The following is a 14478-nucleotide window of genomic DNA, read 5'->3' on the forward strand; positions in this document are numbered from 1 at the left end:
TTGTAGGAAAACTGATCTCTTATCTCACTGCTATAAATTTAATAGTAATACTAGACTACATGACTCACATTAAATCTAAGAAACTGAGACCATGATAATGGTACATAGTTTTATGTTAATACCCTACTAACGTTCTTGCACTGCATGCAATCTCTTGCTTGCATTAATACTCTGCTCAATGTAGATTAGTCAGTGACATCCTGTAGGTTTTCAAATAGTATGTCTGTTGCACTTTACTAGAGATTTTACACCTGAATGTGGACTTGTCTGACAGTTTCTTATCCAGCATGATACTATAGTGAATTCTTTTGGATTCTGAGATGTAGACAACAGGACACATCCTTGGCTGTTGTAAACTGGCCTATGTTCCACTGAAGCCAATAGAGTTAGAGCAATTTACACCAGATGATGATGATGTAAATTAACAGGCTAATTTTCAGTGCAAATGCATGTTGGAGTAAATGGAGTAACAAAAGGAAGAGTAGATGAACCTTAGAAGAATTCTAAAATATATCTGCACCACTAGTAAATATATAAAATGAAGTTTGATAGAAAGATACTAACTATAACACCTTATTTCTTACATGTAAATGATTTTCAAAAAACAAAAGAATGTGTGTGTGTGTGTGTGTGTGTGTATATATATATTGTAAAGTTTAATAACTCCGCTCTAACTACGAATTAATTCAAATTTTGTACTTGCATTAAAAATGAACTCTATTTTATGTTGATCATTAACTCAAAATATTTCACACTAGAGATTTGTCATATTAAGAAGAACTGAAACCACTTATATCAATTAATTGTATTACGCATAATCTCTACACAGATTACCAAAATAATTTAGATTCTGTAAGGAAATATTAAATACAGATTTTTGTAATGAGTCATGACTCAAACTCCTATCTAAATAATACATTGGAACAGGAGATGGGATGAAAGGAGAAGAGGTGTTAACTGATAAGTAGCACCACTTACCCATGAGCATAATAAAAATAAAGGAAAAAGCCATTAAATAATTAAGAGAAAAAAGCTATCTATTCTAAGTTACTCTGGCAAGATCACAAGAACCCAGGAGACTATGAGAATGAACATTCCCTGGAGGCCATGGAGCCAAGAAGCCATCAGGGTAAGTTGAAGCAAGTGCCAGAAGGTGAGAGGCAATGCAACAAACACTAACATGTTTAGAACTATTATCCAAAATCATATTCAAAGGAGAATGTTTACTATTATAGCCAGGGGCGGCTCCAGGCCCCAGCATGCCAAGCACGTGCTTGAGGTGGCAAGCTGTGGAGGGCGCTCTGCTGACGCCGTGAGGACAGCAGGCAGGCTGCCCTCGGCAGCTTGCCTGCGGAGGGTCCGCTGGTCCCAAGGCTTCGGTGGACCTCCCACAGCAAAATGCCTAGAGCCGCCCCGATTATATCCTCTACCCTGATAACAGTGGATGACAATCACATCATCAGAAAAGTGCAGGGGACAGGACAGGCAATGTTGGTTTAGGGAAGCAAACAAACTGGGTGGGCATATGAATTCAGACTGCCAGGTAATTGTACAGTAGTTAAAAGTTATAAGGGAAACAATCTGGAAAAGTGACAGCTGGTGTCATCGGGAACTTGCCATCTCATTTCCTATTATATTACACTGGGACAGGATTTTCTGTTCCTCAGACAGAACAGGGATTATGAGGAGAATGACCAAGCCAAAGGTGGTCATATATGGAAAAAAATAATTCATAAATATTTACGCATATTTTCTGCTGAAATCTGCTTCAGCCAAATTCACAGCAAAAAAACATCAAAAAAGAGTTCTCCAACCTGGAGACTCTCATTAATAACCAAACTTCTATACAAACGGACTTCACTAGAATAAGACAGGAGATCTACATTACTCACTTCACCTCTCTTCAAAGGAAAAAGGACTGTAAGCTGTCTAAACTCCTACCTGCCACATGGGGCCACAACAGTGGTACCCCTAACCCACCCAGCAATATCGTCAATCTATCCAACTACACACTCAGCCCAGAAGAAAAGTCTGTCCTATCTCGGGGACTCTCTTTCTGCCCTGCCACCCCCACCAACATGATACAGTTCTGTGGCGATCTGGAAGCCTACTTTCGCCGTCTCCGACTCAAAGAATACTTCCAGGACAACACTGAACAGTGCACTGATACACGGGTGCCCTCCCACCAACAGCACAAGAAAAAGAACTCCACATGGACTCCTCCTGAGGGTCAAAATGACAGCCTGGACCTATACATTGAATGCTTCCGCCGGCGTGCACAGGCAGAAATCGTGGAACAACAACATCGCTTGCCTCACAACCTAAAGCGTGCAGAACGCAATGCCATCCACAGCCTCAGAAACCACCCTGACATTATCATCAAAGAGGCTGATAAAGGAGGTGCCGTTGTCATCATGAACAGGTCTGACTATCAAAAGGAGGCAGCCAGACAACTCTCCAATACCAAATTCTACAGGCCACTTCCCTCAGATCCCACTGAGGAATACACTAAGAAACTACAGCATCTACTCAGGACACTCCCTACACTAACACCAGAAGAAATCAACATACCCCTAGAGCCCCGACCAGGGTTATTCTATCTACTACCCAAGATCCACAAACCCGGCAATCCTGGACACCCCATCATCTCAGGCATTGGCACTCTCACTGAAGGACTGTCTGGATATATGGACTCTCTACTCAGACCCTATGCCACCAGCACTCCCAGCTATCTCCGCGACACCACTGATTTCCTGAGGAAACTACAATGCATTGGTGACCTCCCAGAAAACACCATCCTAGCCACCATGGATGTAGAGGCTCTCTACACAAACATCCCACACACAGATGGAATTCAAGCTGTCAGGAACACTATCCCTGATGATGCCACAGCACAACTGGCTGCTGAGCTCTGTGCCTTTATACTTACACACAACTATTTCAAATTTGATGACAATATATATCTCCAGATCAGTGGCACTGCTATGGGCACCCGCATGGCCCCACAATATGCCAATATCTTCATGGCCGACCTGGAACAACGCTTCCTCAGCTCTCGTCCACTCACACCCCTTCTCTATCTACGCTACATTGATGACATCTTCATCATTTGGACCCATGGGAAGGAGACTCTGGAAAAATTCCACCATGATTTCAACAGCTTCCACCCCACCATCAACCTCAGCCTGGATCAATCTACACGGGAGGTCCACTTTCTTGACACCATGGTGCAAATAAGTGATGGTCACATTAACACCACACTATATCGAAAACCCACCGACCGCTATGCCTACCTTCATGCCTCCAGCTTCCATCCCGGGCACATCACACGATCCATTGTCTACAGCCAAGCACTGAGGTACAACCGCATCTGCTCTGACCCCTCAGACAGAGACCAACACCTACAAAATCTCCACCAAGCATTATCAAAACTACAATACCCACACGAGGAAATAAGGAAACAGATCAACAGAGCCAGACGTGTACCCAGAAGCCTCCTACTGCAAGACAAACCCAAGAGAGAAACCAACAGGACTCCACTGGCCATCACATACAGCCCCCAGCTAAAACCCCTCCAACGCATCATCAAGGATCTACAACCCATCCTGGACAATGATCCCACACTTTCACAGGCCTTGGGTGGCAGGCCAATCCTTGCCCACAGACAACCTGCCAACCTGAAACATATTCTCACCAGTAACTGCACACCACACCATAATAACTCTAGCTCAGGAACCAATCCATGCAACAAACCTCGATGCCAACTCTGCCCTCATATCTACACCAGCGACACCATCACAGGACCTAACCAGATCAGCCACACCATCACTGGTTCATTCACCTGCACATCCACCAATGTAATATACGCCATCATATGCCAGCAATGCCCCTCTGCTATGTACATCGGCCAAACTGGACAGTCTCTACAGAAAAGGATAAATGGACACAAATCAGACATTAGGAATGGCAATATACAAAAACCTGTAGGAGAGCACTTCAACCTCCCTGGCCACACTATAGCAGACCTTAAGGTGGCCATCCTGCAGCAAAAAAACTTCAGGACCAGACTTCAAAGAGAAACTGCTGAGCTTCAGTTCATCTGCAAATTTGACACCATCAGCTCAGGATTGAACAAAGACTGTGAATGGCTTGCCAATTACAGAACCAGTTTCTCCTCTCTTGGTTTTCACACCTCAACTGCTAGAACAGGGCCTCATCCTCCCTGATTGAATTGACCTCGTTATCTCTAGCTTGCTTGCTAGCACACATATATATACCTGCCCCTTGATATTTCCATTACATGCATCTGAGGAAGTGGGTATTCACCCACGAAAGCTCATGCTCCAAAACGTCTGTTAGTCTATAAGGTGCCACAGGATCCTTTGCTGCTTTTACAGGAAAAAAAGGCTAAATTCATTGGACACATTATTCATTGTGAATTATTCACTCAGCTCTAGTAGCAGCAGTAGCAACATTGAGCTGAAGCAAGAACAGTGGCTGAAGTTGCATAAACTGTTTCACTTTGATGATACAGACTTTTCTCAGCTAGGAGACAAAGTCTATTGGTTTTGAAGCAGATCCATCAACTGAGATAGCAGCAAGATCCTGGCTCCACTGTGCTGCCAGAAGTCAACACATCCAACAAAACGTCTTGGGACAGCATTCTCACAAGTGACTAAGATGACAGTGTCATAAACAGATAGCTAAGGGTTAACGTCTCTTTCACCTGGAAAGAAGTAATCTGAAACACCTGACCAGAGGACCAATCAGGAAACAGGACTTTTTCAAATCTGGGTGGAGGGAAGTTTGTGTCTGAGTCCTTTGTTCTGGTCTTCTGTCTGACTCTCTCTCGGCTATGAGAGGATTTCTGTTTCTTGCTTTCTAATCTTCTATTTCCAAGTTGTAAGTACAAATATAGTAAGGCAGTAAGGTTTCTATTGTTTTCTTTTGTATTTACATGGGTATAGTTGCTGGAGTGCTTTGAATTGTATTCTTTTTGAAAAAGGCTGTTTATTTATATTTCTTTTAAGCAATTGACCCTGTATTTGTCACCTTAATAGAGAGAGACCATTTTTATGTATTTTTCTTTCTTTTTACATAAAGCTTTCTTTTTAAGACCTGTTGGAGTTTTTCTTTAGCGGGGAACTCCAGGGAATTGAGTCTGTGCTCATCAGGGAATTGGTGGGAGGAAGAAGTCAGGGGGAAATCTGTGTGTGTTAGATTTACTAGCCTGACTTTGCATTCCCTCTGGGTGAGGGGGGAAGAGAGATTAGCTCTCGGTACTTTTGTTTTCCAAGGCTGGAAACGGGGAGGGTGGAATCCCTCTGTTTAGATTCACAGAGCTTGCTTCTGTGTGTCTCTCCAGGAACACCTGGAGGGGGGAAGGGAAAAGGTTTATTTCCCTTTGTTGTGAGACTCAAGGGATTTGGGTCTTCGGGTCCCCAGGGAAGGTTTGGGGGGACCAGATTGCCCCAAAACACTCTAATTTTTTGGGTGGTGGCAGCAAGTACCAGGTCCAAGCTGGTAACTAAGCTTGGATGTTTTCATGCTAACCCCCATATTTTGGACGCTAAGGTCCAAATCTGGGACTAGGTTTATGATAGACAGAGTGGCCCAAATTCCGGTCTGAGCTACATCTATTCAACCCACATCTGCACAAAGGTGCCAGTGCATGATGTGATAGTCACCACATCTGCCTTTGTTGGGCTGTTGAAAAACCTATGGATATGTTTGCATGGTGGTCACGTAAGTGTGCATGCCTGCAGAATGTCAGAACATGGAGTTTTAACTGTGCACATTTGCAGGGAGGAAACAGGCCTTTCCCCATTTTAGGGGTGGTTTCCCTTGTAGTGTTCTGGCACTGGGCAATGTTCTCGTTTGCAATCATATCTCCAGTAGGTTGTAATTAAATATTCAGTGGCCAGAAAAAGAGCCCAGATGTTAGGGCATGCACCTGGGATGTGGGAGCCCGAATTTCAAGTCCCTGTTCCAGTGACCATTTCATTATTTATAAAACATGAAACAACTTCAACAGGAGACATCGAGAAAGCTCTGTCTCAGAAAACCCTGTAACGCAGTGATTAGGCCTCTCTCCTGCAATGTGGGTGAGCTAAGTACAAGTCCTAGCTCAACATCAGGTTGGGAGGTGAAATTTAACCTGGGTCTCCCACATCATGGATGAGTGCTCTAACCACTGAGATAACGGTTAATGAGGGGGCAGCAGCATCTCCTCCTCCTGTGCTGTTTTGCATGAGACCCAAGCTGGTAGGAGGCCTCTGAAAACACTTACTGGATCAGACCCTGCAGGCCAGATAGACAGGGAAATGCCTAGTTTGAATATATTGCCAAGGATGAAGTGTGGGATAGGTGTCTGGGTGTCACAATTTAGGTGGCAGTGTGCATGCTCACCTATAGAAGTTAGGCGCCTAGCGGACTATATGACAGAAATTTAGGCACCTATAGGGTTAGGCAGAGCTTTTCAGATCTACATTTTGGATTTAGGCACATCAAATGGCAGTTAGGTATCTAAATCCCTTTATGGATCTAGGCCAGGGCCTACCTGCAGGGACCTGTGAACATAACCACGGCTCATTTTGCAGGCACATAACCCCCACTTTTCAGGATTCCATCCTATGTGTCTTTAAGGGTGAATTCAGGGTGTGTCAGCATCAACTTTAGTCAGAATCAGCTCTGAAACTTTTACAGTCCTGTCTGAGATATAAAAAATAAAGGGGAGTGCAATATTGCATTGGAGGGGGAAGGACAGATAGTAACAATATTATACAAGAAGAATCTGCAAAGGGACTAGGTTAAATGGGTTATTCTCAATATTAGCAGCATTAGAGAAATATTTCATATCACATGTCTGAAACAATGACCCTAAGGAAATGGTGAAAGCCGAATAGACTTGGATGATTTTTTCTGAATAAAAATGTTTTTCATTAACAATGGCCTTTCTTACATGATTTTTTAAAAAATATTGTCAAGTTATTTTTGTGAAAGATTGTGGCTTTTTATTTGGTTTTTTAATAAAATATGTAATCATAATGTTCATAGAAATTTTTCTGGTAAATGAAAAATTTCAAACAACTATCTCAACAATATTTGCAATAAAAATATAGAACAAAAAACCCTAAAAAGTTGCTAATTTGAAACCACAAGAAATGGGTCTGTTTTGAACACTTTAAAATAAAAATAACTTTAAGATTACTAATTTTTTTGGGGGGGCAGGAAACAGTTTTCAGTATTTGATTAGTTTTATCCAGGTCTTGTCCAACATTTTCTATTCATACATCTCAAAGTGTTTTATGAAGGCCAGTAAGTATCACTGAAACTGAGACACAGGGTTCTGAAGCAACGTGCCCAAGATCACACAGGAATAGAACTCAACTCTCTTGACTCCTATAGACATTTCCTCCTGAATAAATTTGGTTATTTCAAGCAGGACAGGACAAAGTAATGGAAAAAACAGTAGAAACTGCAATGTTTAACTAGGGTGACCAGATGTCCTGATTTTATAGGGACAGTCCCGATATTTGGGCCTTTTTTTTATATAGATGCCTATTACCCCCCATCCCCTGTCCCGATTTTTCACACTTGCCATCTGGTCACCCTAAACTTTTTAACAGACAGTGAAAGCGGGTGGAGTAGCTGATCTACCTATTGGGTTTCTGGGAACTGGGCGGGCGGAAGCCTGCCCAGTGCTAAAGGATCCCCCTCCAGCTAAGGGGAGGATCTACAGGACCTCAGAAACCAACTGAGTTCGGGGGACAACTAATAAAAGAACAGGGACAGGAGTGCGGTCAAAGGGTCGTAAGAAGTGAGCCTGACGGGGACACCGAGCAGAGAACCCCGGACAGCGCCCACTGCTCCTCGAAGGCGTCAAGGGAGCCAGTGGACGCCACCCAGAGGAACTCTGCCCGGATGCGTGAACGGACAGAGGATCGGAAACAAGCCTCACAGTCACAGGAGTCTCTATTGGCCAACCTCCTCTCCCTGGTTGCGTAGATGGCCATTTTAGCCAGGGCAAGGAGGACATTGACCAGGGGGTCCCACGACTTTGTGGGGCCACAGATAGGGAGTGCATAGAGAAGGAGGTGAGGGAAAAGTGCAGCCAGAAATGCAACAGTATATTGGTGAGGAGCTGGTATAGGGGCTGCAGCCTGGAGCACTCAAAGTAAACGTGCGCCAGGGTCTCCCTCACGCCACAGAAGGGACAGGTGTCTGGGGCAGGGGTAAACCATGCCAAATACACACCCATGCTCACAGCCCCATGAAAGAGCCACCAACTGATATCTCCAGCGGGCCTCGGGACCAGGGTAGAGTATAGGCTGGCCCACCGGGGCTCCTCACTCTCGAGAGGTGGCAGGAGGTCCCACCACTTTGTGTCGGGGGCGGGACACGAGGATGAGGAAGTGAAGGGTGTGGAGCACGAGCCTGTAGAGATGTGTCCTTGGTGCGGTTTGGAAGTGGACCGGCTGCAGATCGTGCAGCCGGCTTGCGGAGAAGGGGCGGGGGGGCCAGTTGGTCCACGGGGCAGGGACCTGATGAAAAGGTCCGCAGGGCCCGGGGTGGAGGGTGGGCGGGGCGTGCCCTCTCGCAGGACCCGGTGATGTAGGCCCGAGCAGCGGGTGGCAAAGTGGCCTTCACCTCCTGTAGTACGCGCCGGGGAGTACAAGGTCTGGAGAGCCCCATACGCCGAGCGAGCGTCAGGGGATCCAGCCAGTCTCCCCGGTCGTAGTCCAGGAGGTTTCCGACCCTGGTGTGGAGTAGCTGATCTAACAGGGCTTTTTTCCTCTCTAAATGTGATGATTCTACAAAACACTTCAGATTAAATTCATTGAGATTTTTCTGGAAAAGTTCCACGGGCCTTGTTTTAGTAAAATAAGGCAAGTTTGAGACTGTAAGAGGATAAATACCCAGAGAGAGAGAATAACTGCTTCCTCAGAAAAGATAGACTACTAAAACCTAATGCAATTATTTGACAATCAATGTAATTCATACCTTTATGCATTTGACATATAAAATGTGTGTACTATATATCAAAACCATGCCAAGTCTTTACAACATTAAAAAAGCGTCATTTGCTTCATTGCAAGTGAATGCAAAACTCCACCTGCAGCCCTTTCATTTTGAAATTAGAGAATAACTCTTAAATATTTAAAAATTGTGCTTGGAGTATGTATATTTAATACTATCCTACATCTAGATGATCTTGTTACTCATATCCAAAAGAGGAAATTTGTTAAGAAACTCCCTATTTTCATTCTAATGTTGCAATCTCTAAATGACTGTATACTTTACATGTACATTAGCAAAACAAGCTCCAATCTCACTCACCTACAGCAGGATAAAGATCACTCTCCATAAGACACTCACCGAAGGGAGTTAGTTATGTTATATACCTATTTATGTTTAGTTTGCACCACTAGCAAAAACATTGATTCTGCAGCTGTATGAAGCCCAGCAACAGAGAGGGTCTTGATACCCAGCAACTCAGCTGTGAGTGTGGCTTGGGGGAAGGGTCTTAAAGTGGTAGCATATGAAGTAAGACATCAAACTAAGTGTTGTAGTATGTGCACTCTGGTCACCGAGTGCAATCAGATGAACCATAATAAAGGACAAAAATAATATTAAGTGATAGACTTAATTTTAATTAGGATAAAGCATCTGTCCAGGAATAAACATGAAACCATAGACAACTTCCCTTGGGTTGGCAGAGGATAGATGGGTTTCTTAAGCAAAAGGGCTGACTGAGAAGAATTACAGACAGATAACAAAATGAAATATGGATAAGACTAAGTTTTACTTTTCATCACCTTTATTGTAAAGCATCAAAAACTTTATTATTTATCACTCTCCTTTCTGAAAACATTCCAGATGTCTCTAACAATGTAAAATCCATAGCCACCTAGGATTCTGTGATTACTCGGAATATCATAACTGCAAGTATATAGAGGTTCTTGTCATTTGAGCTAAAGGAGATTTTCAATTAGGTGTTAGCAGTATAGGGCCCGTGACACACAAGTGAATCGTTCAGACTAACCAGTAAAGAGCATTGGTACGCTAGCACACTAATCATACATGCTTGTAACGTTCTTTATAATATGACAGATGCTATAGAAATAATGATTGTATCGTAACTTACTTATTTTCATCTGTTGTTAGAAAACTAAAGTAACTGGAAACGAGACGTTTCCTGCACATTATCTTGCAGTTTTAGTCTTCATCTCAGCATTTCAAGAGTTCAAAATATGTAACGGTCCCATGTTTCCATGTGCTATAACTTGCAATGTTAGTCACTCCCATTGGAATTTCCTAAGACTGTTCAAGATATACAACAATTGCAGTTAAATATATTGGACCCAATTCTTCTCTTGCACTGGTGCTAATAATAAGTAAGATTTATTCATAATTAACAATGATGTCAATGAGTCCCACACTTGAATCTGTTAGGGTGACTCTGCAACATTCTTCTCTTGCAAAGTGGTCCTAAGCCTGGCCTTCATAGTGTGATCTTTACCTGCTGTTATACACTAGCTTTAAGTATATCTTTGTATCATGTTTGTAAGCTCACATTCGAGAATCACAGCACCTCCACTGTCAATACTTAAATGACAAATGTATAACAATTTGAGAACAGGCTACTAATCATAGAATATCAGCGTTGGAAGGGACCTCAGGAGGTCATCTAGTCCAACCCCCTGCTCAAAGCAGAACCAACCCTCAACTAATTATCTTAGGCCATGTCTACACTACGAAGGCAAGTCAACTTCATGTAAGTTGACACTGAGCCTCCGATTTACTAATGCTACAGATATAGCCAATGTATGGATGAAACTCTATTGGAAGGAAGGTGTTTTGAATGGAGTAGCATGTCCTCAAGCTTTTCAGAGTGGAATCTCTTTGATACTTTGGTTTTAGTCAAGTCTGGACATCGTGCAGCTCAGGTGTTATACAGAGTCATGCAAAATATTTGCACTGATCCACTTGAACTGGGCCTGGGATCTGAGGTTTGAGCATTTCCAAACTTCAGCCCATGCTTGTGAAAGTTCAGCAAGGGGTGGACTGAGATTGTTTGCACAGTTAATAAGTTGGCAAACCCACCGTCACCCAGTTGGCCTCCCTGGCTCTTCCCCAATAATTTCTACGCCTGCACCCAAGGCATATTAGGTAAGCAATAAGGAGAAGCACTGTCTTATTGATTCTGGAGGGGATATCTATAGGGGTTTCATATTTCCCTTCAAGGTGCAAGTGCATCTGAACATAGATCTACTAGCAAGCAAATAGGGTTGATTTGCTTCCAGCTCTGCAAGCCAAACGGCTGGGTTCAGTTCATGGACAGCACTCTGAAATGAATCAATCAGGGTTCACACAGCTCCTAATAACATGAACTCAGCTGATTCATCAAGTGGCTTACATTTGTCCAATAGTGTATAGTGCATTAATGCAAATCTGGAGTCTGATTCTCTTCTCATTTCTACCAATATAAATCAGGCAGAACTAAACTGGTGTCCAACTATGTAAAAAAAAACAAACCAACCAGAATCAAACCTCTGGACTTTTTCTTCTCCTTCAATCTTTCCTTTCAGACAGATGGATAAAATTAGAAATGAACAGATTATACTGATATTCATTTAACCAGTTTCTTTGTTTACTCTCTGCCACCTACTTTGTCTCGTGCTTTTTTCAAGTAATACATCTAACACCTCTTTTCCACCCACTCTGCACTTTGACTGACATTTGACTAACAAATAAACCCACTCCTAATAAGAAAACTATTGTTTAAATAAGCAGCAATACTTTAAATTATGTTTTTTTAAATACACCTAATTATGTATTTAATCTAGATGTATCAGGACATGCATTGTATGCTAATTAAATACAATTAGATTGCTTAAATGGTATATATCAAGGTTTAAAAACTATGTAGAAAATAAGTATTTGTTGCATTATTTAATTAACATACCAGTAAATTTAAGTATACCTCATTGAGTTAAGCAGTGGTATTACATATGTTGCATTAACATATCAATGTACATTATCTGTAGCAGCAAATGGTTTATATAGAATATTATTTTTCACAATTGGGCATCACTTTAAATAGCGATGTCAATGAAGGGCTCTAAGACCCTTGCACCCAGGAATGTATGCTCTGCTTCAAACATAAACTGGGCTCGGCTCAGCTCCTCAGCAGATTATTTTACCTACTCGCAACTGCTACACAGAGACATCACCACTTGCAACAGAGGTGGCTATGACAATGCTTCACATATAGTTTCCCAGGTTGTATTTCTATATGCCCTGCCTACCCCTACTTCAGCTTCGTTGGAAGAAGCTGGAACAGGAGCCTTCCACAGCCAACTATTTCACAGCTGACCCTGACTCTGTTCCTCTTTAGGTAAATGATAACTGACTGAGAGGTGAACAAGCAGAGCTGCTTGAGGTACAATCTGCCACCACTTCTCAGGCCATCAGCCCTTCCCAGTTCCTCCCCCAACCCTCAATTCTTGACTATAGACAGCAACGGAAGATCAACACCAGGCAGAGCAAGGGCACAGCTTGTCTTTAGGGTCCCTTGACTGCCCTTTCCCCTCAAAGGAAGATTTTGCTAGCCTGACACAAAGGCATGCAACCCCAAGGACCCTCCAGGGTTATCTGGGTAGGAGCATCTTCTCCACTCCAGCCTTCCTCACTGCTTCAGCCGCTCAGGTAACATGACATGAGCTCACTACCAAAAAGCCTTAGGCTCCAGCACTCACAGACACCAGGGCTTCTGACTGTCTGGAATAGGTGGGGTACTCCTCTGAAGAAAATCCTAACTCCAGCACATAAAACAAAACAAAATGTGCACCAGAGTACTGTGTTGGGAATCCAGCAAGCTCTGCCTTCAAAGTCTTCCTGCCTTTTTCATTGGGGCCTAAAACTTTGACAGCCTCAATACTCTCACTTTAGGCCAACCATCTCTACAATTTTTAATGTCTGAGAAAATTATTCCTAACATCAAAGAAATAGACTGGAAGCTGGGGACACAGGATCTTGTGTTGCATACAGGAGACTGGAAAGTGGTTGACAGAGTGAGACCCCCTATACTGCGTTATCATGAAGTGGAACTAAAGACCAGCAAGTACAGAACACTGACTGAAACTCTGCTAGAGAGAGACTTCTTGTTTTGCCAAGTGTATCAAGCTCTCTCTCTTTACTATGGACCAAACATACTGTTGTATACATGATACCAGGGTAGACAAAGTATCCCAAATAGCAAGCAGGCATGTTTCAGCACCCTTTCTTCTGATGTCATTACTGAATGGGACTCCCAGTTGTGAAAAGTAATATGTCGTTGTTCTCCAGAAGTAACTGTTTTTCAAATCAAAGGTGATGTGTTTTGCTAATAAATAAAAAGTGAAATAAAATCTGTCTATTGAAGTCAGCATGTACAGAAATCATCTGCAGCATGTAAAGAAATCATCTGCAGGTAATTAAAGAAATCATCTGCAAACACTTTGAAGGTGGTAAGGTGATAGGGAATAGCCAGCATGGATTTGTAAAGAACAAATCGTGTCAAACTAATCTGATAACATTCTTTGATAGGATAACGAGCTTTGTGGATAAGGGAGAAGCGGTGGATGTGATATACCTAGACTTTAGTAAGGCATTTGATACGGTCTCGCACGATATTCTTATAGATAAACTAGGAAAGTACAATTTAGATGGGGCTACTATAAGGTGGGTGCATAACTGGCTGGATAACCTTACTCAGAGAGTAGTTATTAACGGCTCCCAATCCTGATGGAAAGGTATAACAAGTGGGGATCCGCAGGGGTCTGTTTTGGGACCGGCTCTGTTCAATATCTTCATCAACGATTTAGATGTTGGCATAGAAAATACGCTTATTAAGTTTGCGGACGATACCAAACTGGGAGGGATTGCAACTGCTTTGGAGGACAGGGTCAAAATTCAAAATGATCTGGACAAATTGGAGAAATAGTCTGAGGTAAACAGGATGAAGTTCAATAAAGATGAATGCAAAGTGCTCCACTTAGGAAGGAACAATCAGTTTCACACATACAGAATGGGAAGAGACTGTCTAGGAAGGAGTATGGCAGAAAGAGATCTAGGGGTCATAGTAGACCACAAGCTTAATATGAGTCAACAGTGTGATACTGTTGCAAAAAAAAGCAAACGTGATTCTGGGATGCATTAACAAGTGTGTTGTAAACAAGACACGAGAAGTCATTCTTCCGCTTTACTCTGCGCTGGTTAGGCCTCAATTGGAGTATTGTGTCCAGTTCTGGGCACCACATTTCAAGAAAGATGTGGAGAAATTGGAGAGGGTTCAGAGAACAGCAACAAGAATGATTAAAGGTCTTGAGAACATGACCTATGAAGGAAGGCTGAAACAATCGGGTTGTTTAGTTTGGAAAAGAGAAGACTGAGAGGGGACATGATAGCAGTTTTCAGGTATCTAAAAGGGTGTCA

The sequence above is a fragment of the Gopherus flavomarginatus genome, chromosome 14, assembly GCF_025201925.1.
Source record: "Gopherus flavomarginatus isolate rGopFla2 chromosome 14, rGopFla2.mat.asm, whole genome shotgun sequence".
NCBI lineage: Eukaryota > Metazoa > Chordata > Testudines > Testudinidae > Gopherus > Gopherus flavomarginatus.